The sequence below is a fragment of the Lissotriton helveticus genome, assembly GCF_964261635.1.
Source record: "Lissotriton helveticus chromosome 1_1 unlocalized genomic scaffold, aLisHel1.1 SUPER_1_unloc_10, whole genome shotgun sequence".
NCBI classification, from domain to species: Eukaryota; Metazoa; Chordata; class Amphibia; order Caudata; family Salamandridae; genus Lissotriton; species Lissotriton helveticus.
Genome location: NW_027611649.1, coordinates 783,683 through 808,863, shown reverse-complemented (window position 1 = coordinate 808,863; position 25,181 = coordinate 783,683). Strand labels below are relative to the sequence as shown.

General features: G+C 47.3%; 1 pseudogene; it reads left to right on the top strand.

Annotated features, from left to right (window-relative positions):
- Positions 1-672: 672 nt before the first annotated feature.
- On the top strand, positions 673-1,926 carry LOC144805437 (uncharacterized; annotated as a pseudogene).
- Positions 1,927-25,181: the final 23,255 nt, after the last annotated feature.

The following is a 25,181-nucleotide window of genomic DNA, read 5'->3' as shown; positions in this document are numbered from 1 at the left end:
CACAAAATGCTTAAGAATAATGAAGATAATACTGTAATTCTGCAAAAGCAAAGTCTGAAACATTGAGTTCCAGTATTCAGGAAAACATAAGTGCCGGCAGGCTGCCGTACCTGAAGATAAACTGACAGATATTGGAAGTACCGTCAAGGGCAATTCGGTGGTTCTACGAGTCTCAGCGGTGCACCTCTGTGCCTCAAGATGAAGAAATGACCTCTAGAAAATTAAGGCAACACTGATCAACCACTTCTTGTGTAAACATGTCTAATACCAGCTCTGATCATGAGGTGTTTACAGCAGTGCTCTGCTTCCTAGAGTGATATCAGACCACCATTCAGTGCTAGAGGTGAATTGTAAACTCTTTCAGGCCATTCCATAGCAACCAGCGAAAAGCACAGTTAATTGAAAGTTAAAAGAAATGGGGGTTCTGCTATATAAAACACAGAGTACTGTCCCAGTGTGCACCGACCAGAAGGACGATGGATCTTTACTCGCAAGCTTGCAGAACCATTATCCTTTCTAAAGACACAATCACCCACAAAGAAGCCTTGCACATGTTATGAGTGTGGCGAGTATTTGGTGACCTTTGCACTTTAAAGTTTGTTCGGAAAGCAAACGTGCTAAATACCACACACATACATAGAGTGTGAGAATCACACAAGTGCTTTATCGGTCATGTTGGCCCTTCAGAAAGCACAGTCAAGAGATGTAGAAAAATACATACCCAACTCAGAGACACTAACCAAGAAGGAAAAAACATACACTTGCACTGAATGTGGAAGTAGTTTTATTTCCTCTTCAGGATTAATGCATCATCAAAAAACACACACAGGGGAAGAACCATATCATTGCAGTGAATGTGCAAGTAGTTTTAGGAATTCGTCAACATTAAGGAATCATCAGCGAACACACACAGGGGAAAAACCATTTAAGTGCAGTGAATGTGTGAAGAGCTTTAGTCGATTAACATAATTAAAATACCATCAGAGAAATCACACAGGGGAAAAACCATACAAGTGCAGTGAATGTGTGAAGAGCTTTCGTCAATCATCACACCTAAAACAGCATCAGAAAACACACACCGGGCAAAAACCATACCATTGCAGTGAATGTGGAAGTAGCTGTAGTGAATTTTCAACATTAAGGATTCATCAGCGAACACACACAGGGGAAAAACCATTTAAGTGCAGTGAATGTGTGAAGAGCTTTAGTCGATTAGCAGGCTTAAAATACCATCAGAGAAATCACACAGGGGAAAAACCATACACGTGCAGTGAATGTGTGAAGAGCTTTTGTAAATCATCACACCTAAAACAGCATCAGAAAACACACACAGGGGAAAAACCATACCATTGCAGTGAATGTATGAAAAGGTTTAGTCAATCATCCCACCTAAAAAAGCATCAGAGAACACACACTGGGGAAACCCCATTAAAGTGCAATGAATGTGGGCAGAGCTTTATATATTTATCAGACCTAAAACTCCATCAGAGAACACACTAGAGAAAAACCATATCATTGCAGTGAATGTCTGACGAGCTTTAGTCAATTTTCAGTCCTAAAAATTCATCAGATAACACACACAGGGGAGAAACCATATCATTGCAGTGAAGGTGGAAGTAGTTTTAGTGACTCATCAAAATTAAAGGTTCATCAACAAACACACACAGGGGAAAAACATATCATTGCAGTAAATGTGGAAGTAGTTTTAGGAATTCAGTAACATTAAGGAATCATCAGCGAACACACACATGGGAAAAACCATTCAAGTGCAGCGATTGTGGGAAGAGCTCTATATATTTACCAAGCCTAACATGGCATCAGAGAACACACACAGGGGAAAAACCATTCCAGTGCAGTGAATGTGTGAAGAGCTTCAGTTAGTCTTCAAACCTACAAATACTTCAGCAAGCACACCCCCATCACTGAACCCACATAGAAATAAACGTAGAGCTGAGTGAATTTGGTAATAATTTAATTACATCATCAATAATAATGACCCATCCGTGGGCGTACACGGAATGTAAAAAGTGCAGGTATTGTGAGATGAAGGAATTATAGAAACTGATAAAATTACAAGAATACGGGACATTCAAATACCAGCTGATAAAAAGCAGGGGATAGAAGACTGAACTAGTAGGAAAGAAGAAAAATACATATATTTGAAATATTATAAAAGAGTCTATTCTCTGCTATTGTTTATTTAGCTACAGCTAGGAAAAACATGAAATATCAGGAAACCCATTAGGAGACTAGCACAAAGTTGACTAAAAGTAAAGAAACATTGTTGGTTTTTATTCTGTGAGAGAGTTATAACTAAAGAAATCCAAGCACACCAGACCATGCTGCCTGTAAAATCAACACCGTGAACAATGCTTGGACTAACAAGGGTATTTTCAGCTAATTTTGGAGATTAGTGATAAAACATATAAACCCAACACACTCAAAACAATTTAACAAGCACAAAATGAAGATTCTTCAGAGCTGGCTGTGGTTTTGAAAATTTTATGCATCATTAATGGTTCTGTGACAGTGACCAGAGAACTGTGTAGAAAAGCAGAAGTGAAAGCAGGAAAATGTGAGCTGCAGCTCTCCGGGTTAACCCTTGCAGTGCTGACATTTACCACTGAAGCTCTGATGTGGAACAAATGATGATCATTTCCATCATCAATCAATCAAATCCGAGGAGACAGAGAAGTTGAAACATTTAAGGCCTGATTTAGATCTCGGCAGACGGGTTACTCCATCACAATTGTGACAGATATTCAATTCGCCAAAATATGAATTCCATTATATCCAATTGGATTAATATTTATTTATTCATCACCGTTGTGATCGAGTAACCCGTCCGCCGAGATCTAAATCAGGCCCTTGGTTATTAACAGGTTTCTGAAAGCTAGACCTGCAGCTGTGTAATACCCAGGCCGAGCACACTTCAGAAGAGTGCAGCATAAATAATGAAGGTCACGGAGCTGCAGCTGTGTGATACCCAGGCTTCGTACCTCACTTCAGAAGAGTGCAGGATCAATAATAAAGGTCACGGAGCTGCAGCTGTGTGATACCCAGGCCGCGTACCTCACTTCAGAAGAGTGCAGGATCAATAATGAAGGTCACGGAGCTGCAGCTGTGTGATAGCCAGGCTGCGTACCTCACTTCAGAAGAATTCACGATCAATAATGAAGGCCACGGAGCTGCAGCCATGTGATTGCTAGGCCGAGCACAAGGTGTCTGTTCAGCAGATACAAATGAATAATGAAACTCTCCGACCCACATGCTGTGTGATAGCCAGGGTGAGCACACGGCTTCTCTTCAGGAGAGTGAAGAATCATTTATAAATGTCAATGAGCCGCATGTTGTGTGATAGTCAAGTTGAGCACAACAGTACGGGCTCATTAACAAAAGTCACAGAGCCTCACACTGTTTGATAGCCAGGCAAAATCACCATTTTACATTCTTGGACGACAATTTCTAGATGGCTAATGGAGCCAAATTTTGAAATGATTGTTCCACAAAAGAAAAAAAAAAAAAAAGATTGATTGCACAAAATAATATATAGCTAGAACCAATCACGATGCTATAAAATGTACACAATAATTACTAGCTTTTACATGTTAAAAAGAAATACATGTTTTTTTATATGTAATAGAATAAAAAAATGATTTGGATTTTGGCATTTGACTGCTGATTGTAAAGAAATGAGATTGCTCCCCTAAACTCAAGATAATTTGTGCTGTCAGTGGGGAGTCTGATAGAGGTGGCAGTGGAAAGGGGTCCTGTCTCGACAGTGTGACTGCAGTCAGCAGGGAGTCTGGCAGAGGTGGCGTTAGAAGGGGGTCCTGTCTTGATAGTGTGACTGCTGTCAGCAGGGAGTCTGGCACAGGTGGCATTAAAAGGGGGTCCTGTCTCGATAGTGTGACTGCTGTCAGCAGGGAGTCTGACCGAGGTGGCAATAGAAGGGGGTCCTGTCTCGACAGTGTGACTGCTTTCAGCAGGTAGTCTGGCACAGGTGGAATTAGAAGGGGGTCCTGTCTTGACAGTGTGACTGCTGTCAGCAGGGAGTCTGGCAGAGGTTACATTAGAAGGGGGTCCTGTCTCGACAGTGAGACTACTTTCAGCAGGGAGTCTGGCAGAGGTGGCATTAGAAGGAGGTCCTGGCTTGACAGTGTGACTGCTGGCCCCAGGCAGTCTGGCATAGGTGGCATTAGAAGGGGGTCCTGTCTCGACAGTGTGACTGCTGTCAGCAGGAGAGTCTGGCAGAGGTGGCATTAGAAGGGGGTCCTGTCTTGACAGTGTGACTTTTGTCAGCAGAGAGTCTGGCAGAGATGGCGTTAGAAGGGGGTCCTGTCTCGACAGTGTGACTGCTGTCAGCAGGGAGTCTGGCACAGGTGGCATTAGAAGGGATCCTGTCTTGACAGTGTGACTGCTGTCAGCAGGGAGTCTGCCAGAGGTGGCATTAGAAGGGGGTCCTGTCTCAACAGTGTGACTGCTGTCAGCAGGGAGTCTGGCATATGTGGCATTAGAAGGGGTCCTGCCTCGACAGTGTGACTGCTGTCAGCAGGTAGTCTGGCAGAGGTGGCATTAGAAGGGGGTCCTGTCTCGACAGTGTGACTGCTGTCAGCAGGGAGTCTGGCAGAGGTGGCATTAGAGGGGGGGGGTCCTATCTTGACAGTTTGACTGCTGTCAGCTGGTAGTCTGGCAGAGGTGGCATTAGAAGAGGGCCCTGTCTCGACAGTGTGACTGCTGTCAGCAGGTAGTCTGGCAGAGGTGGTATTAGAAGGGGGGCCTGTCTTGACAGTGTGACTGCTGTCAGCAGGGAGTCTGACAGAGGTGGCCTTAGAGGGGGGTCCTATCTTGACAGTGTGACTGCTGTCAGCAGGGAGTCTGGCACAGGTGGGATTAGAAGGGCGTCCTGTCTCGAAGGTGTGACTGCTGTCAGCAGGGAGTCTGGCAGAGGTGGCATTAGAAGGGGGTCCTGTCTCAACAGTGTGATTGCTCTCAGAATGGCTCTACTTTCGGCGTTCACATGACTGACAATGTTTCTTTGAGATGGGACTAGCTTTCCTGTGTTGATGGAGAGAGAACTGCTACTTGTGATACGAAAACCTGAGCTTCACTTCTTTTATTTCAGTCATTTTTGTCCAACCAACGTATCATTTCTTAGGAAAGCTAAAAATATGTCTGTGGCTTTGCACTCCCCTTGTTAATAATCCATAAAAATGCAATAAAATGTTCAGTACTTGTATGTATTCTGCTACAAAATGGATGTAAACATAGATTTGTCGTATTCCAAAGAGACTTTTTTTAAGGGTCTTATTTAGTGCAACTTTTTATACTGGGTGTAAGATTATGTTACATCTTTAACAACGGTATCTGTGATGGACGTGGAATAAAGGAGCCAAGTACAAGGAGTTTCTCAGAAAGCTGTGAGCACCTTGAAGAGTGAACAGTTATAAAGCTAAGGTTATTTAAGGGTTGGCTTTTTTGTCGACATGTTTATGCCACAATCATATCCAGAATGTCGGTCTTCCTATGCCTAGGACTAACCGAGTGTTTTAAGCTTTTTCATAGTATGGAAGGAAGGCTGTTCCTCAAAACCCCTGTAAGAACATATGGTGCTGGGGGGCGTGGCCTGGCGTGAGGCAAGATGGCTGCCTAGTTGTGCTGCTCCGCCGGCCGCCTTGAATATCCTTCAGCAATCCTGAGCACCGTGGGCCCAACAACCCGACAACTCCGCAGAGATCGTTTCCTGACCCGGACGCTGCCAAAATCTGCTGCTGGCGCTGGGCGGGAGAGCGTCCACGAGTCTGGGGCAGACGTCTTCGCCGCTGCCCCGGAGAAAGCTGACTTGCGCGGCGGGCTGGTGCCCAGTGAGAGGGACCCGCTGCACCTCTAGCTGTGCTCCTGCTCGTGCTCACGATAGTGCCCAGCGGAGCGAGGAGCAGACTGTGAGGGCTGCAGGACTGGAGCCGGGCTGGGGCTGCAAGTGCAGCTGCTCCGCGACCTTAACCCCGCGGCGGCCGGAGTGAGCCCGGAGGCTGCTGCGGGAGGAGCGGGGCTTAGTATAAGCACTGCCGTCGGCCTGCTCCGCCGAGTGGGCCCGAGGCCTGAATGCTACAGTCGGCGGCACGGCCTGGCTGCCTCATCGCTTCCCTCATCTGGTGCGGGTTGTGTGTACCCGGCAGCCCTCTATCCCTGATCCTTTCATCAGCTGCAGAAGGAGCTCCGGACTGGGTGAGCTGCACTGGGCCGCTCCGGCCTTCACGTTTTTGGGCATAAAGGATGGGGGAGGAGAGGAGCTCGTTTTGAGATCTCACAGGTGCTACAGATATATCGGTTGATATGCAGCTCAAGGTGGACATTCAGAGCTGAGGTCTCGGACTCGCTGCCTTTCCACCTCGTCCTTTTGGCAGTCCTCCCTTGCACAGCGGCCATTTTAGCACTTGGAGGTTGCACGCTTGCACTCTGCCGCTAACGGGAGGCACATCCACCCCAACCACACTTGCCCAGAATATATTGGCGCCATTGCGCTCGCGGGTCGCTATTCGGGGCACAACATACCCCGGCACCACTCTGCTTCTGCAGGGAGTGGGAATATATAAATATCACGAGAGGGCTCCCTTCGAGCATTTGACCCGTGCAGTGGGGCAGAGGTGGGCACATAGTGGACCTTAGCTGATACCCCTGGTTGCGCACAACGTGAGATTATGGGTAAGTCGGAGAAGAATCAGCCGAAGCTCGCGTTCGAATTACGGAAAGGTGGCAGGGCACAGCAGAACGCGGCTTCTGACTCTGAGCTAGAATCTGCTTCTCAGGCCCCATCCTCCTTGGAGAAGACACTCTCTGCCATACAGGCTAGCCTCCAATCTATCGATCGGAAGATAGAGGCCTTGAGCGGCCAAATGGATCACATGTCCGCAAAGCTGGACAAACAGGCAGCGAGGCTTGGCGAAGCTGAACAAAGAATTTTGGACACTGAGGATGGTCTACAGCAAGTGGCGTTTAAAACCAACGATATCATACAGTTAATGGCGGTCATACAGGCTAAGAACGATGACATTGAAGCACGCTCGAGGCGCAATAATGTGCGCATTTTGGGCCTGCCGGAATCTACGAATGTGGGTTGTCTCGAGGACTTTGTGGAGTCACTACTTAAAGTAATCTGTGGGCCTGAATGCTTCTCCCCCATGTTTGCCATTGAACGTGAGCACAGGTCCCTGGCACCACGCCCAAAGCCGGGGGCTCCACCCCGGCCCATCATCGCGAGGCTGTTGAACTTCAGGGACCGAGACACTGTCTTGCGAATCACCCGCCAGAAGGGCGCCATCAATCATCAGGGCAACACACTGTCCTTCTTTCCAGATTTTACGGCCACAGTGCAGGCGGCCAGGAAAGAATTCCAGGGAGTCAAACAACTTCTCATGAAGGAACAGGTTCCGTACGCCATGTTGTATCCTGCTCGGTTGCGCATAGCGGTGGACCGGAACGTCAAGATTTTCACGAATCCTAAGCTCGCCATGGATCACGCCAAGCAACTTTGCAGAAAGAAGCGGGCATCGGAGCGCACATCAGATGTGGACAAATAACAAAGGCGATGCCTGGTTTTGCCATATGATTGTAATTCTTTTGATTGCCATGCCTACTGTGTTTGTCCTGTTGGCCTGGGGGACGGGTTTGTTTCAGGTTGTTGTTCTGCTTGCTTGTGGCAACCTGATGCAGTGACATTGTCATTGTTGCCTGTAGTATGGACACATACTGTTGGGCCTGGAGATGCCATAGATCCATTCTTTTCAGCCCACAATGCTTAGTGTTCAGTCAAAAATACATGGGGGCTATGTGGCGATGCCTCCTGGTGCCCTACGAGAAACATTGTAGACTGAGCTTATAATGACTAGGGATAGAGCCCAGTTACTATTTGATGCATGAGCTTTAAAGATATTTGTTTTTTGTACTTTGATTGTAATGCTATGTTGGGTGGGTATGCACCTAAGGCGGCCCCTCCCTCTGCCATGCCATAGGGAATGTAGAGCGCCTCTGCGTCCCCCAATTGGGTGTTCCCCACTATCATTACTTTGTGTTTTAATCTGGGGATGTTGCAGGGTTCGGGCTTCGGCAAGATTGGGTTGCTGAAGTGGGTGGGGGGGTCAGGGGGGGGTACAGAGTACGTCAGGAGATGCAGCAGCTTGAGACATGCGCATTGGTATATGATGATGCGCTTTAGAGGGTGTTGCAGATTTCATGATCATTCTATACTTGTCTACTCTAGTTTGGATAATGGGTGAAGAATATCAGTGCATGATATCGAATGTCCGTGGCCTCAACACACCGAAAAAGATTAGACAAGTGTTGTCGTATCTGGATATGTGTTACACAAAGGGGGTTAAACCCATATAGTCACGGGGACCTGGGTGCAATATGATACATATAAAGGGGAGTGTCCCCGTGAAGAGAGTGTGTGCCACAGGACCACACTAAAATACAATAACTGAATATTCAAACAATAAACAGTGACATTTCAAATGGTAATAAAGTTTTATTACCAAAAAAGCAAAACACAAATTCAATAATACTACAAAATTCAATATTGTCAAAGCCCCGAGGGGGGAAGGGAAGGAAGAAAGTACTAGGGAGGAAGGTAGTAAAGATAATAGACACAGTATAAATGACCTGATTATTACAAGGTTGCGTGACACAATACAAAAAATTAACAATATAAAGGCCTAGCTACGACCAATTACCCCATGGTAATTTTGTTGTATATATGTCCACAATTAATTAATAGGTTTAGACCCTTGGATTATTTCCCGTCTTGACCATGTACTAAAGTCGCAATGTCTCTTCCCACAGTTGGCCCGCCCCACCCCCCTCCCCGTGTGACGTCCTGATGAAGACCCCGTGAAAGGACTACATTCAGCCTGTTAATAGGGGTCGAAACGTCGACTGTTCTATTTCTGATATACCGGACATTATCCTTATCAATCTGATTTATCAGACATGCCGGATATATTTTGGATTATTTGTTAATTGGTTGTAATTGGTCGTAGCTAGGCCTTTATATTGTTAATTTTTTGTATTGTGTCACGCAACCTTGTAATAATCAGGTCATTTATACTGTGTCTATTATCTTTACTACCTTCCTCCCTAGTACTTTCTTCCTTCCCTTCCCCCCTCGGGGCTTTGACAATATTGAATTTTGTAGTATTATTGAATTTGTGTTTTGCTTTTTTGGTAATAAAACTTTATTACCATTTGAAATGTCACTGTTTATTGTTTGAATATTCAGTTATTGTATTTTAGTGTGGTCCTGTGGCACACACTCTCTTCACGGGGACACTCCCCTTTATATGTGTCGTATCTGGATAGACAGAGGATACAGATCGCATTACTTCAGGAGACTCACTTAACTAAATACACTGACTCCAAGGTTGCAAGCAGGTGGTCGGGGTTCAGATTGGCCTCTTCCTACTCGTCCTACGCACGTGGTGTGCTCATCCTGGTTCAGAAGGGTGTTAACTTCCGCCCCACGCGTATGCATACAGATGCTGAGGGGCGATGTGCGATGGTGCAGCGCAAACTGGGGATGACGGACCTCACCATTATTAATATGTACAGTCCGGTAGTGGATGATCCTACTCCCTTTATTCAGATGCTTACTGTTCTGCGCTCGTGGCCTGAGACAGCGGTGGTCTGGGGAGGGGACCTAAACACACACCTCAACCCATTGGTAGACAAGTCGAACCCGGCAGGGGCCTGCACACTTAAGGTCGCCCAATGTATACGTGACGCCATGTCAGAAATGGGGCTGGTTGATGTCTGGAGACTGCGAAATGAGTATGCTTTGGAGGGTACGCATATCACACCTGCCCACAATAGTTGGTCCAGATTGGACTATTGGCTACTAGATGAAGGTGCACACAACTGGGTCATGCACATACATATACTGCCCCGCACGCTGTCGGATCACAACCCTGTAATGGTACGGCTGCGCATTCCCACTAACCCCCCCGTCCATTCACGTGGCGCTTCCGGGCAGAGGCACTTCTGGATCCCATCTTTGCAGACACAATTAGGACTGCCATTGTGTGTTATTTTGCTGAGAACACTGGGTCAGTTGATAGTCATCACTATGGGATGCATTTAAAGTGCCAATCAGGGGGGTCTGCATGGGCACCTCAGCGGGCATACTGAAGGACATAAGGGGGCAAATTGACAAAAAGAAAGCAGAACTAGGGAAGCTTGAAAAAGAGTATTGTGCAGCGCCATCTAACACGCTTCTGGCCAGCATCAGGGAAGGGCTCAAGGAATACGATGAATTAGCGGAGACGGAGGCATGCTACAGGGGTGGGAGGCATGTGGCTAGGGCATATGGGGAGGATTGCAGACCAGGGAAAGTCCATGCTACCAAGCTGCTGTTTCGGGAGCGACACCAGCATGTAGAAAAAATTGTAGATAGCGGCGGCACGGAGCACTTCTCCCCACAGGCAATGACTGAGTAGTTCAGGAAATACTATGAGGCATTATACACCACGCGGGGTGGCACAGAGGAAGATGTCATGACGGAGTATCTGTCGGACATTGCTTGTGCGTGGCTGTCAGATGTACACAGAAAGTACCTGTCCCTTCCCATTGATGAAACCGATGTTAAAGATGCCATTCTTTCTCTCCCAAACAGTAAGGCCCCTGGACCGGATGGTCTAACAGCAGAATTTTACAAGGCATACGCGGACATTCTGGTGCCCCATCTTCTAGAAATGAATGCTGAAGCACACAACACTGGGTGCTTCCCCCCTCCTTGAGGCAGGCTCTTATCGTCACACTCCTCAAAAAGGACAAACCTTCCGCCTCAGTCGACTCGTATCGCCCCCTCTCGCTAATTAATATAGATGCAAAAATACTGCCGAAAATATTAGCTACCAAAATACAGCCTCTGATGCCCGTCCTTGTGCTCCCGGATCAGTCCGGTTTTATACCAGATAGATCTACCCCCCACAATCTGCACACCATCTTCTCCATGTTCCATGTCCTCAATCCTGACTTGCCGGCCGCCGCTGTCCTCTTGGACGCGGCCAAGTCTTTCGACTCCATAGAGTGGTGATATATGTTCCACGTACTCCGAAGGATGGGGTTTCCCAGTGTCATCCTGCAGTGGATTAAGATTATATATACGGACACAACTGCTAGGGTGCGTGTCGGCGGCCACACCTCTGAGCCACTACAGATCCAAAGGGGCACTCGGCAGGGCTTTCCCCTTTCCCCCCTTCTCTTTGCTCTCGTCCTCGAACCGTTAGCATGTAAAATCTGCCAGACCCATAGAGCAGCAGCACTTAATTTGAAACATCGGCTGGTTGGCATATCGATGTACGCCGACGACATGGTCCCGTTTGTAAGAGAACCCCAACAATACTTGTCCCCTGTCCTTTGTGAATATGTAAAGTTTGGCCTATTCTCCAGCCTCACGATTAACTGGGATAAGTCGGTTATCATACCGCTTACGGTGGTCACGTCCCGTCCATCCTTGGAGTAACCGCTAGAGTGGACGACTGAGCCGGTCAAGTATTTGGGGGTGTGGGTACTCCAGGACCCTGAGATTGTGGTCAGGGAAAACTACGGCCGCGCACACGATACTTTGGAACAACAAGTGGATAGGTGGACACGCCTGCCCATCTCCGTGACTGATCGGGTCGCCTTGATCAAGATGGTGGTGCTCCCCCGCTTCCTCTATTTGTTTGCCAATATACCCATCAAACTGACTCAACAATACTTCAAAACACTGAGATCGTTGCTGTTGCGTCTGGTCTGGGGCCGAGGGTTAGCTGGCTAACAATGACTCTGCCATATGATAAGGGTGGTTTCGCGGCACCAGATTTCTATGTATACTACCTCTGTGCCCAAGAGCAGTATGCGTATTACAGGGTCAGACTGCACGCCTTTACACCTCATGTAGCAGTGGAAGACGAGAGATGCCTATCCCACCCCCCCTAGGGAGCGTACTAACATATGCAAACAGGCACACTCCCAAAGCAGAAATTAACACGATCGACACCACAATAGCAGCGTGGCAGGCGATTGGCCCAATGGCTTCTCATGCAGCATTGTCAGTTACGCAGGAGGCGGGTCCTTTACGGTCCCTCTGGGAAGTAGGCATCACTCATATGGGGGATCTATATCCGGAAGGCCACTACATGGCTGATAGCGACTTATATTACATACAGAACCCATCTCCTCTCTTTCAATTCACTTGTTTCCGCCTTAAGCGGGCCATACGAGACCACTACCCTGATTTCCCTGTGGAGCCACCGGCACTAAAGGCCCTGCAGCTGATCCTAGTACTACCTACGAGAAAGAAATTAGTAACTAAACTCTACAGGGCGGTGCAGGAGGAGACGTGCAGGGGGGCGGACAAAAGCGTACACAAATGGAATACGGTCCTGGATTCTCATATCTCTGGGAAGGAGTGGGAGAAAATATGCCAACTGAAGGGCCGACTTACCCCCAACGGTAACTTGCGGATCATCCACTTTAAATTTATACACCAGACATACCACACTCCCGCAAAGTTATATAAAATCGGCCTCAGGGACACAGATGGCTGCAAGCGCTGTAAACTTCCTGGTGCAGATTTCATGCATTTGGCCTAGAGTTGCAATCTGGTCAATCAATACTGGCAGGACGTGCTGAGTCATTTGCGCACCATGATGGGTCTGCGGTTACCTTGCACACCCCTGCTCTGTCTGTTGCACTACATTCCTCACATCAGGGGGGTTTGTAGGCAGATTTGTCAGAATTGCTCTATTGTTGGCAAAACGCTGTGTGCTTTTCACGTGGGACAGAGGGGCTCCACCGAAAATAGACTGCTGGGTGAAATACTTAGCTTACTGTAAAGAAACCTTGGCAATGTATGCTGAAGAATTGCCTGTAATGTCTAAACCCAGGGACATTTGGGGTCCACTCGTGCGATTTCTTGCTCTCCCACCACCTGAAAGTGATCTTGAACATTCTTCTGTGAGTGAGTAACTCGTATCTGCTAATGTATGGTCGTCCCTGACGCGACACCTCTGTCAAATTATTAGATAAAATGTGTGGTATAGCCTGTTCATTATACATGTATGTGTTGTAATTCCTGCTGAAGTCTCTGGTACTCTGGGTGTACTGCTGTTGTTCACAGTATTGCTGTGTTATGTTCTTTACAATAAAAAGAATTTTTTAAAAAAACAGAGAACATACGGTGCTAAAATTCGAGCAAAATCAATCTATGGAGCCCTCCGCTGGAGTTACTGAGCAGCACCTGCTTGAGCTGTTGTCGTAAGTAACTTGTAAAAGAAAATTCTGTTGGTTCCTCTGGGGAATAATAATTCCATAGTCCTATGGAAGCTTAACTTTAAATGTATAATTGACTGGAATGGAACTTAAATCCCTCGTGGACTGAGCCAAGATAGGGATAAGTAATTAGTCTGTGCTGACGATTGTCTTTGTTACCAGATGACCTCGAGTGTGGATGATTGGCCCAAGGATCACTGTCATCACACAGTTAACCAGCTCAAATCTGTGTATGGAATTGTGTTAAAATGTCCTCATTTTGGGCACATATTCACTCCAGTACTTCTAAAGCCAGGACACCATATCTAAAAATTCATACAATTGAATATAATTACTAGAGTGAGGCCGAGTCATTTGGAAATTTTAGAGAACCAAAGCATTTTACACAGAGAATTGTGATATGAAAATGATTGTATTTGGTTCTTTTGATTGCGTAAACCTTTTTCTGCCCATGGTTCTCTTTAAAACAGGTGCTAGCTGATATACCTATAAAGCTAACACACTAGGTCAATGTCCGGTAGACTAGGACGAGGTCACTTTCAGAACTTGGAAATGAAACCTTTAGTTACAGTAAAATGCCTGAAAGAGAATAGCACATCCACAGAGCCAGAGTTCCGTCCACCATGGCTCTTTTGGTATGGAAGGCTTTGTGAACCAGTGATATTCAAGTAAAGAAAGATGACTCCCTATCGACTTGGCTACCTGTCCTGTATGACATGGTGGGTGTTCACCGAGAACTGGTTTCTCAAACTAGGCGGAGGGCACTGGGGATGCTCAAACTAATTTAAAAGGTAGTTTGGTTGATGAACAAGACAGCTGTCCCTAGCTTTCACTGCAGTGTACAGAATAAAAAGGTCATACATTTCTGAAACACCTAGTTACTGACTCCAGAGGGGTGGATAAAATTATAGCAAAGCGGCAATTTGCCAACAGTTATGTATTGAGATACATGTTCACTGTATTAAAGCCCTTAAATGGCTTGTAATGGCTGAAATAAGTCCGGAGCTCCAACATTCCAATGTTTGTCTTCATGTTTTTTCTCTTTTTAATTTAGAATATTCTACACTTAGTGGGTGGAATCTTCTAATTGCCTTATAGCCCTTCTGCCTCTGGATATACCGGTCGTTAAAGGCCCTGAACTCGTTACAGGCCCAAGACGCAGGCCCTCGTCAGCGGGCCATAAGGCTATATTAAAGCCTGCCTGACCAGAATAGTATGTTTGCCAATCACGTATTTGATTGCATTCTTAAAACAGTACTTAACTGCAATGTTTAAATAAGTCTACACATATTTAAACATTGTCAATTGAATAGAATAATTGTGAAAAATTCTGAGGGGTGCCCGACGATCGCTGTGGGGTTGGGGGCGTGGCATTAAAAGGTTTTAAGACCACTGGTCTAGGGTGTTCCTCATCGGAGAGGTGTGAGGGGCCTGATGTAACACTGTTGATTAGTGAAATCTTAAAGGGAAGGACACAGAGACTCAAAGCCGATGGATTTCAATGTCGAACCTGTTTATCACCACTTAATCATCCTCACAATCGAAATAAGTGACTGGATCAGGCCCCCTCCAACCATGTCCAGATGGGCTGCTGGCTGAGTATATTCAGCACAGGTTTGGAAATCAAGGTTTGAGATGTACAACATGAAAGTAATAGATACATGTACGCTTTACAAAGGAACGATGATGGTGATGCCAAGCCCTGTGTGCCACTGTTAGTACTGCCAGCAAGAGTGTGTACATTTATCTGCTAACAGCGCCGCTCCATGGGAAAGGTCAGCGGTCCCTCATCATACCTGCAAACCCAACCTATTCTAGACCCTCTCCAGCAGCACCTGTAGGCGGCTGGCCAGTGAACAGTAAACTCTCTCTCATAAACCCACCTTTAGCAGACATGGGGTGAGCACTTCAGGCAAAAACAACAAAACTAGGGCTGCTGATCGACCCAATCACAGGACCAGAGTGTTAGGTCCTAGAGATCCACGAAGACTAGTTTGGTCCTGTGTGGGGCTGAAACGTAACTGGTTCCTTACAGAAATGCTGAGTGTTGACAGGGGACAGACAGCCCTTGTTCTGGAGGAGCATGGGTATTCACTGCTTATGACCAGGGGTTGCTTAGCCCCTTAAAATAATTAGACAGTACATAAACCACTAGGACAGCGGCTGATGTCAAACTCTTGAAGGGGGAAGAGTTGCGTTCCCTAAACCGCTGCAGTTTGAGCTGACCCTAGGAAACCACCCAAACTTCACGCAACTTGGCCTCCACTGGTTCTTTCGGTATGGCACCGCCAGAACCTCCTTTAGGCTTACTTCAGGAAGTAGTGGGTTTGAAACTCTGTGACTTGGATTACAGTCCGTCTTTGTGTAAGTAGCCCTAAAGTTGTAGGGTGCTTCATAGGGTTAGCATTAGAGTCGGAATAGGAATGTCCGCTGCATTTTTTTCGGAGTTTCATTAAGCTCGCACTTGACCCAGAGGTATCGGGGATCATAGTGCTTTATATGAGCCCCAGTTGCTTTACAGATGGACACATTCATTTTTGTTAGGCACGGAGATATTGAATGATTTGCCCAGAATCACAGGATGACTCACGTGACGGATCTGAGTGCCATGCATGAAAGTATAGAACTGGGAATTTTCAAGATTATTATGTCACCAACAGATAGTTGGAACAGTGCACCAATATACCGTCCCCCAGGAACTAAGACCAATTTCACGGACCAACTGATAGATCTAATTGCTATGCATGTTCTCTCCTCAAATAAATTTCTTTTGTTGGGGATTTTAATTTTCATGGTGAAAATGATACGAACCCTGAGGTTAATAAACTCCTCTCTACTCTTGACATGATTGTACTCACCCAAAGAGTTACAGGGCCAACTCATCCAGCTGGCCACTCGCGAGACCTAATCTTTTCTAATATTGATCATCTAACCTGTAACCTCCCAGACTCTCTCACTTGGACAGATCATTCAATGATTAAGTTCTCTATCCAACAGTCATGCCCTAAGAGCTCAGACTTAAGTGCAGGGAAAAAACAAGTGGCGCAAGACCGTGGCGAAATCTTTCTGTAGAAGCCTTTAATGAGGATTTTTACCTGGAATCATTAAAGAAGGCGAAGGATGCTCCTACGACGTTGGAAGAATTTAATACCGCCTTTGTGACAGTTTTGGATTCTCCCCAATGTCCACCATCAGCCCCCTGGTGCACTTCAGAGCTAAAGATTGAAAATTCCAAATGCAAGAGATTGGAGAGACTTTGGCGAGTTAGTAAAGACCCGCAGAAACAAACTACGGTTTAAACAATCCTTTTCTAGCTGTAATCTGAATTTAAAATCAGCCAGACGTTTATTTATTATTAACCAAATTGAACGTGCCACTAACGTCAGAAGGGCGTCCTGTCTCGAAGGTGTGACTGCTGTCAGCAGGGAGTCTGGCAGAGGTGGCATTAGAAGGGGGTCCTGTCTCAACAGTGTGATTGCTCTCAGAATGGCTCTACTTTCGGCGTTCACATGACTGACAATGTTTCTTTGAGATGGGACTAGCTTTCCTGTGTTGATGGAGAGAGAACTGCTACTTGTGATACGAAAACCTGAGCTTCACTTCTTTTATTTCAGTCATTTTTGTCCAACCAACGTATCATTTCTTAGGAAAGCTAAAAATATGTCTGTGGCTTTGCACTCCCCTTGTTAATAATCCATAAAAATGCAATAAAATGTTCAGTACTTGTATGTATTCTGCTACAAAATGGATGTAAACATAGATTTGTCGTATTCCAAAGAGACTTTTTTTAAGGGTCTTATTTAGTGCAACTTTTTATACTGGGTGTAAGATTATGTTACATCTTTAACAACGGTATCTGTGATGGACGTGGAATAAAGGAGCCAAGTACAAGGAGTTTCTCAGAAAGCTGTGAGCACCTTGAAGAGTGAACAGTTATAAAGCTAAGGTTATTTAAGGGTTGGCTTTTTTGTCGACATGTTTATGCCACAATCATATCCAGAATGTCGGTCTTCCTATGCCTAGGACTAACCGAGTGTTTTAAGCTTTTTCATAGTATGGAAGGAAGGCTGTTCCTCAAAACCCCTGTAAGAACATATGGTGCTGGGGGGCGTGGCCTGGCGTGAGGCAAGATGGCTGCCTAGTTGTGCTGCTCCGCCGGCCGCCTTGAATATCCTTCAGCAATCCTGAGCACCGTGGGCCCAACAACCCGACAACTCCGCAGAGATCGTTTCCTGACCCGGACGCTGCCAAAATCTGCTGCTGGCGCTGGGCGGGAGAGCGTCCACGAGTCTGGGGCAGACGTCTTCGCCGCTGCCCCGGAGAAAGCTGACTTGCGCGGCGGGCTGGTGCCCAGTGAGAGGGACCCGCTGCACCTCTAGCTGTGCTCCTGCTCGTGCTCACGATAGTGCCCAGCGGAGCGAGGAGCAGACTGTGAGGGCTGCAGGACTGGAGCCGGGCTGGGGCTGCAAGTGCAGCTGCTCCGCGACCTTAACCCCGCGGCGGCCGGAGTGAGCCCGGAGGCTGCTGCGGGAGGAGCGGGGCTTAGTATAAGCACTGCCGTCGGCCTGCTCCGCCGAGTGGGCCCGAGGCCTGAATGCTACAGTCGGCGGCACGGCCTGGCTGCCTCATCGCTTCCCTCATCTGGTGCGGGTTGTGTGTACCCGGCAGCCCTCTATCCCTGATCCTTTCATCAGCTGCAGAAGGAGCTCCGGACTGGGTGAGCTGCACTGGGCCGCTCCGGCCTTCACGTTTTTGGGCATAAAGGATGGGGGAGGAGAGGAGCTCGTTTTGAGATCTCACAGGTGCTACAGATATATCGGTTGATATGCAGCTCAAGGTGGACATTCAGAGCTGAGGTCTCGGACTCGCTGCCTTTCCACCTCGTCCTTTTGGCAGTCCTCCCTTGCACAGCGGCCATTTTAGCACTTGGAGGTTGCACGCTTGCACTCTGCCGCTAACGGGAGGCACATCCACCCCAACCACACTTGCCCAGAATATATTGGCGCCATTGCGCTCGCGGGTCGCTATTCGGGGCACAACATACCCCGGCACCACTCTGCTTCTGCAGGGAGTGGGAATATATAAATATCACGAGAGGGCTCCCTTCGAGCATTTGACCCGTGCAGTGGGGCAGAGGTGGGCACATAGTGGACCTTAGCTGATACCCCTGGTTGCGCACAACGTGAGATTATGGGTAAGTCGGAGAAGAATCAGCCGAAGCTCGCGTTCGAATTACGGAAAGGTGGCAGGGCACAGCAGAACGCGGCTTCTGACTCTGAGCTAGAATCTGCTTCTCAGGCCCCATCCTCCTTGGAGAAGACACTCTCTGCCATACAGGCTAGCCTCCAATCTATCGATCGGAAGATAGAGGCCTTGAGCGGCCAAATGGATCACATGTCCGCAAAGCTGGACAAACAGGCAGCGAGGCTTGGCGAAGCTGAACAAAGAATTTTGGACACTGAGGATGGTCTACAGCAAGTGGCGTTTAAAACCAACGATATCATACAGTTAATGGCGGTCATACAGGCTAAGAACGATGACATTGAAGCACGCTCGAGGCGCAATAATGTGCGCATTTTGGGCCTGCCGGAATCTACGAATGTGGGTTGTCTCGAGGACTTTGTGGAGTCACTACTTAAAGTAATCTGTGGGCCTGAATGCTTCTCCCCCATGTTTGCCATTGAACGTGAGCACAGGTCCCTGGCACCACGCCCAAAGCCGGGGGCTCCACCCCGGCCCATCATCGCGAGGCTGTTGAACTTCAGGGACCGAGACACTGTCTTGCGAATCACCCGCCAGAAGGGCGCCATCAATCATCAGGGCAACACACTGTCCTTCTTTCCAGATTTTACGGCCACAGTGCAGGCGGCCAGGAAAGAATTCCAGGGAGTCAAACAACTTCTCATGAAGGAACAGGTTCCGTACGCCATGTTGTATCCTGCTCGGTTGCGCATAGCGGTGGACCGGAACGTCAAGATTTTCACGAATCCTAAGCTCGCCATGGATCACGCCAAGCAACTTTGCAGAAAGAAGCGGGCATCGGAGCGCACATCAGATGTGGACAAATAACAAAGGCGATGCCTGGTTTTGCCATATGATTGTAATTCTTTTGATTGCCATGCCTACTGTGTTTGTCCTGTTGGCCTGGGGGACGGGTTTGTTTCAGGTTGTTGTTCTGCTTGCTTGTGGCAACCTGATGCAGTGACATTGTCATTGTTGCCTGTAGTATGGACACATACTGTTGGGCCTGGAGATGCCATAGATCCATTCTTTTCAGCCCACAATGCTTAGTGTTCAGTCAAAAATACATGGGGGCTATGTGGCGATGCCTCCTGGTGCCCTACGAGAAACATTGTAGACTGAGCTTATAATGACTAGGGATAGAGCCCAGTTACTATTTGATGCATGAGCTTTAAAGATATTTGTTTTTTGTACTTTGATTGTAATGCTATGTTGGGTGGGTATGCACCTAAGGCGGCCCCTCCCTCTGCCATGCCATAGGGAATGTAGAGCGCCTCTGCGTCCCCCAATTGGGTGTTCCCCACTATCATTACTTTGTGTTTTAATCTGGGGATGTTGCAGGGTTCGGGCTTCGGCAAGATTGGGTTGCTGAAGTGGGTGGGGGGGTCAGGGGGGGTACAGAGTACGTCAGGAGATGCAGCAGCTTGAGACATGCGCATTGGTATATGATGATGCGCTTTAGAGGGTGTTGCAGATTTCATGATCATTCTATACTTGTCTACTCTAGTTTGGATAATGGGTGAAGAATATCAGTGCATGATATCGAATGTCCGTGGCCTCAACACACCGAAAAAGATTAGACAAGTGTTGTCGTATCTGGATATGTGTTACACAAAGGGGGTTAAACCCATATAGTCACGGGGACCTGGGTGCAATATGATACATATAAAGGGGAGTGTCCCCGTGAAGAGAGTGTGTGCCACAGGACCACACTAAAATACAATAACTGAATATTCAAACAATAAACAGTGACATTTCAAATGGTAATAAAGTTTTATTACCAAAAAAGCAAAACACAAATTCAATAATACTACAAAATTCAATATTGTCAAAGCCCCGAGGGGGGAAGGGAAGGAAGAAAGTACTAGGGAGGAAGGTAGTAAAGATAATAGACACAGTATAAATGACCTGATTATTACAACGTTGCGTGACACAATACAAAAAATTAACAATATAAAGGCCTAGCTACGACCAATTACCCCATGGTAATTTTGTTGTATATATGTCCACAATTAATTAATAGGTTTAGACCCTTGGATTATTTCCCGTCTTGACCATGTACTAAAGTCGCAATGTCTCTTCCCACAGTTGGCCCGCCCCACCCCCCTCCCCGTGTGACGTCCTGATGAAGACCCCGTGAAAGGACTACATTCAGCCTGTTAATAGGGGTCGAAACGTCGACTGTTCTATTTCTGATATACCGGACATTATCCTTATCAATCTGATTTATCAGACATGCCGGATATATTTTGGATTATTTGTTAATTGGTTGTAATTGGTCGTAGCTAGGCCTTTATATTGTTAATTTTTTGTATTGTGTCACGCAACCTTGTAATAATCAGGTCATTTATACTGTGTCTATTATCTTTACTACCTTCCTCCCTAGTACTTTCTTCCTTCCCTTCCCCCCTCGGGGCTTTGACAATATTGAATTTTGTAGTATTATTGAATTTGTGTTTTGCTTTTTTGGTAATAAAACTTTATTACCATTTGAAATGTCACTGTTTATTGTTTGAATATTCAGTTATTGTATTTTAGTGTGGTCCTGTGGCACACACTCTCTTCACGGGGACACTCCCCTTTATATGTGTCGTATCTGGATAGACAGAGGATACAGATCGCATTACTTCAGGAGACTCACTTAACTAAATACACTGACTCCAAGGTTGCAAGCAGGTGGTCGGGGTTCAGATTGGCCTCTTCCTACTCGTCCTACGCACGTGGTGTGCTCATCCTGGTTCAGAAGGGTGTTAACTTCCGCCCCACGCGTATGCATACAGATGCTGAGGGGCGATGTGCGATGGTGCAGCGCAAACTGGGGATGACGGACCTCACCATTATTAATATGTACAGTCCGGTAGTGGATGATCCTACTCCCTTTATTCAGATGCTTACTGTTCTGCGCTCGTGGCCTGAGACAGCGGTGGTCTGGGGAGGGGACCTAAACACACACCTCAACCCATTGGTAGACAAGTCGAACCCGGCAGGGGCCTGCACACTTAAGGTCGCCCAATGTATACGTGACGCCATGTCAGAAATGGGGCTGGTTGATGTCTGGAGACTGCGAAATGAGTATGCTTTGGAGGGTACGCATATCACACCTGCCCACAATAGTTGGTCCAGATTGGACTATTGGCTACTAGATGAAGGTGCACACAACTGGGTCATGCACATACATATACTGCCCCGCACGCTGTCGGATCACAACCCTGTAATGGTACGGCTGCGCATTCCCACTAACCCCCCCGTCCATTCACGTGGCGCTTCCGGGCAGAGGCACTTCTGGATCCCATCTTTGCAGACACAATTAGGACTGCCATTGTGTGTTATTTTGCTGAGAACACTGGGTCAGTTGATAGTCATCACTATGGGATGCATTTAAAGTGCCAATCAGGGGGGTCTGCATGGGCACCTCAGCGGGCATACTGAAGGACATAAGGGGGCAAATTGACAAAAAGAAAGCAGAACTAGGGAAGCTTGAAAAAGAGTATTGTGCAGCGCCATCTAACACGCTTCTGGCCAGCATCAGGGAAGGGCTCAAGGAATACGATGAATTAGCGGAGACGGAGGCATGCTACAGGGGTGGGAGGCATGTGGCTAGGGCATATGGGGAGGATTGCAGACCAGGGAAAGTCCATGCTACCAAGCTGCTGTTTCGGGAGCGACACCAGCATGTAGAAAAAATTGTAGATAGCGGCGGCACGGAGCACTTCTCCCCACAGGCAATGACTGAGTAGTTCAGGAAATACTATGAGGCATTATACACCACGCGGGGTGGCACAGAGGAAGATGTCATGACGGAGTATCTGTCGGACATTGCTTGTGCGTGGCTGTCAGATGTACACAGAAAGTACCTGTCCCTTCCCATTGATGAAACCGATGTTAAAGATGCCATTCTTTCTCTCCCAAACAGTAAGGCCCCTGGACCGGATGGTCTAACAGCAGAATTTTACAAGGCATACGCGGACATTCTGGTGCCCCATCTTCTAGAAATGAATGCTGAAGCACACAACACTGGGTGCTTCCCCCCTCCTTGAGGCAGGCTCTTATCGTCACACTCCTCAAAAAGGACAAACCTTCCGCCTCAGTCGACTCGTATCGCCCCCTCTCGCTAATTAATATAGATGCAAAAATACTGCCGAAAATATTAGCTACCAAAATACAGCCTCTGATGCCCGTCCTTGTGCTCCCGGATCAGTCCGGTTTTATACCAGATAGATCTACCCCCCACAATCTGCACACCATCTTCTCCATGTTCCATGTCCTCAATCCTGACTTGCCGGCCGCCGCTGTCCTCTTGGACGCGGCCAAGTCTTTCGACTCCATAGAGTGGTGATATATGTTCCACGTACTCCGAAGGATGGGGTTTCCCAGTGTCATCCTGCAGTGGATTAAGATTATATATACGGACACAACTGCTAGGGTGCGTGTCGGCGGCCACACCTCTGAGCCACTACAGATCCAAAGGGGCACTCGGCAGGGCTTTCCCCTTTCCCCCCTTCTCTTTGCTCTCGTCCTCGAACCGTTAGCATGTAAAATCTGCCAGACCCATAGAGCAGCAGCACTTAATTTGAAACATCGGCTGGTTGGCATATCGATGTACGCCGACGACATGGTCCCGTTTGTAAGAGAACCCCAACAATACTTGTCCCCTGTCCTTTGTGAATATGTAAAGTTTGGCCTATTCTCCAGCCTCACGATTAACTGGGATAAGTCGGTTATCATACCGCTTACGGTGGTCACGTCCCGTCCATCCTTGGAGTAACCGCTAGAGTGGACGACTGAGCCGGTCAAGTATTTGGGGGTGTGGGTACTCCAGGACCCTGAGATTGTGGTCAGGGAAAACTACGGCCGCGCACACGATACTTTGGAACAACAAGTGGATAGGTGGACACGCCTGCCCCTCTCCCTGACTGATCGGGTCGCCTTGATCAAGATGGTGGTGCTCCCCCGCTTCCTCTATTTTGTTTGCCAATATACCCATCAAACTGACTCAACAATACTTCAAAACACTGAGATCGTTGCTGTTGCGTCTGGTCTGGGGCCGAGGGTTAGCTGGCTAACAATGACTCTGCCATATGATAAGGGTGGTTTCGCGGCACCAGATTTCTATGTATACTACCTCTGTGCCCAAGAGCAGTATGCGTATTACAGGGTCAGACTGCACGCCTTTACACCTCATGTAGCAGTGGAAGACGAGAGATGCCTATCCCACCCCCCCTAGGGAGCGTACTAACATATGCAAACAGGCACACTCCCAAAGCAGAAATTAACACGATCGACACCACAATAGCAGCGTGGCAGGCGATTGGCCCAATGGCTTCTCATGCAGCATTGTCAGTTACGCAGGAGGCGGGTCCTTTACGGTCCCTCTGGGAAGTAGGCATCACTCATATGGGGGATCTATATCCGGAAGGCCACTACATGGCTGATAGCGACTTATATTACATACAGAACCCATCTCCTCTCTTTCAATTCACTTGTTTCCGCCTTAAGCGGGCCATACGAGACCACTACCCTGATTTCCCTGTGGAGCCACCGGCACTAAAGGCCCTGCAGCTGATCCTAGTACTACCTACGAGAAAGAAATTAGTAACTAAACTCTACAGGGCGGTGCAGGAGGAGACGTGCAGGGGGGCGGACAAAAGCGTACACAAATGGAATACGGTCCTGGATTCTCATATCTCTGGGAAGGAGTGGGAGAAAATATGCCAACTGAAGGGCCGACTTACCCCCAACGGTAACTTGCGGATCATCCACTTTAAATTTATACACCAGACATACCACACTCCCGCAAAGTTATATAAAATCGGCCTCAGGGACACAGATGGCTGCAAGCGCTGTAAACTTCCTGGTGCAGATTTCATGCATTTGGCCTAGAGTTGCAATCTGGTCAATCAATACTGGCAGGACGTGCTGAGTCATTTGCGCACCATGATGGGTCTGCGGTTACCTTGCACACCCCTGCTCTGTCTGTTGCACTACATTCCTCACATCAGGGGGGTTTGTAGGCAGATTTGTCAGAATTGCTCTATTGTTGGCAAAACGCTGTGTGCTTTTCACGTGGGACAGAGGGGCTCCACCGAAAATAGACTGCTGGGTGAAATACTTAGCTTACTGTAAAGAAACCTTGGCAATGTATGCTGAAGAATTGCCTGTAATGTCTAAACCCAGGGACATTTGGGGTCCACTCGTGCGATTTCTTGCTCTCCCACCACCTGAAAGTGATCTTGAACATTCTTCTGTGAGTGAGTAACTCGTATCTGCTAATGTATGGTCGTCCCTGACGCGACACCTCTGTCAAATTATTAGATAAAATGTGTGGTATAGCCTGTTCATTATACATGTATGTGTTGTAATTCCTGCTGAAGTCTCTGGTACTCTGGGTGTACTGCTGTTGTTCACAGTATTGCTGTGTTATGTTCTTTACAATAAAAAGAATTTTTAAAAAAAACAGAGAACATACGGTGCTAAAATTCGAGCAAAATCAATCTATGGAGCCCTCCGCTGGAGTTACTGAGCAGCACCTGCTTGAGCTGTTGTCGTAAGTAACTTGTAAAAGAAAATTCTGTTGGTTCCTCTGGGGAATAATAATTCCATAGTCCTATGGAAGCTTAACTTTAAATGTA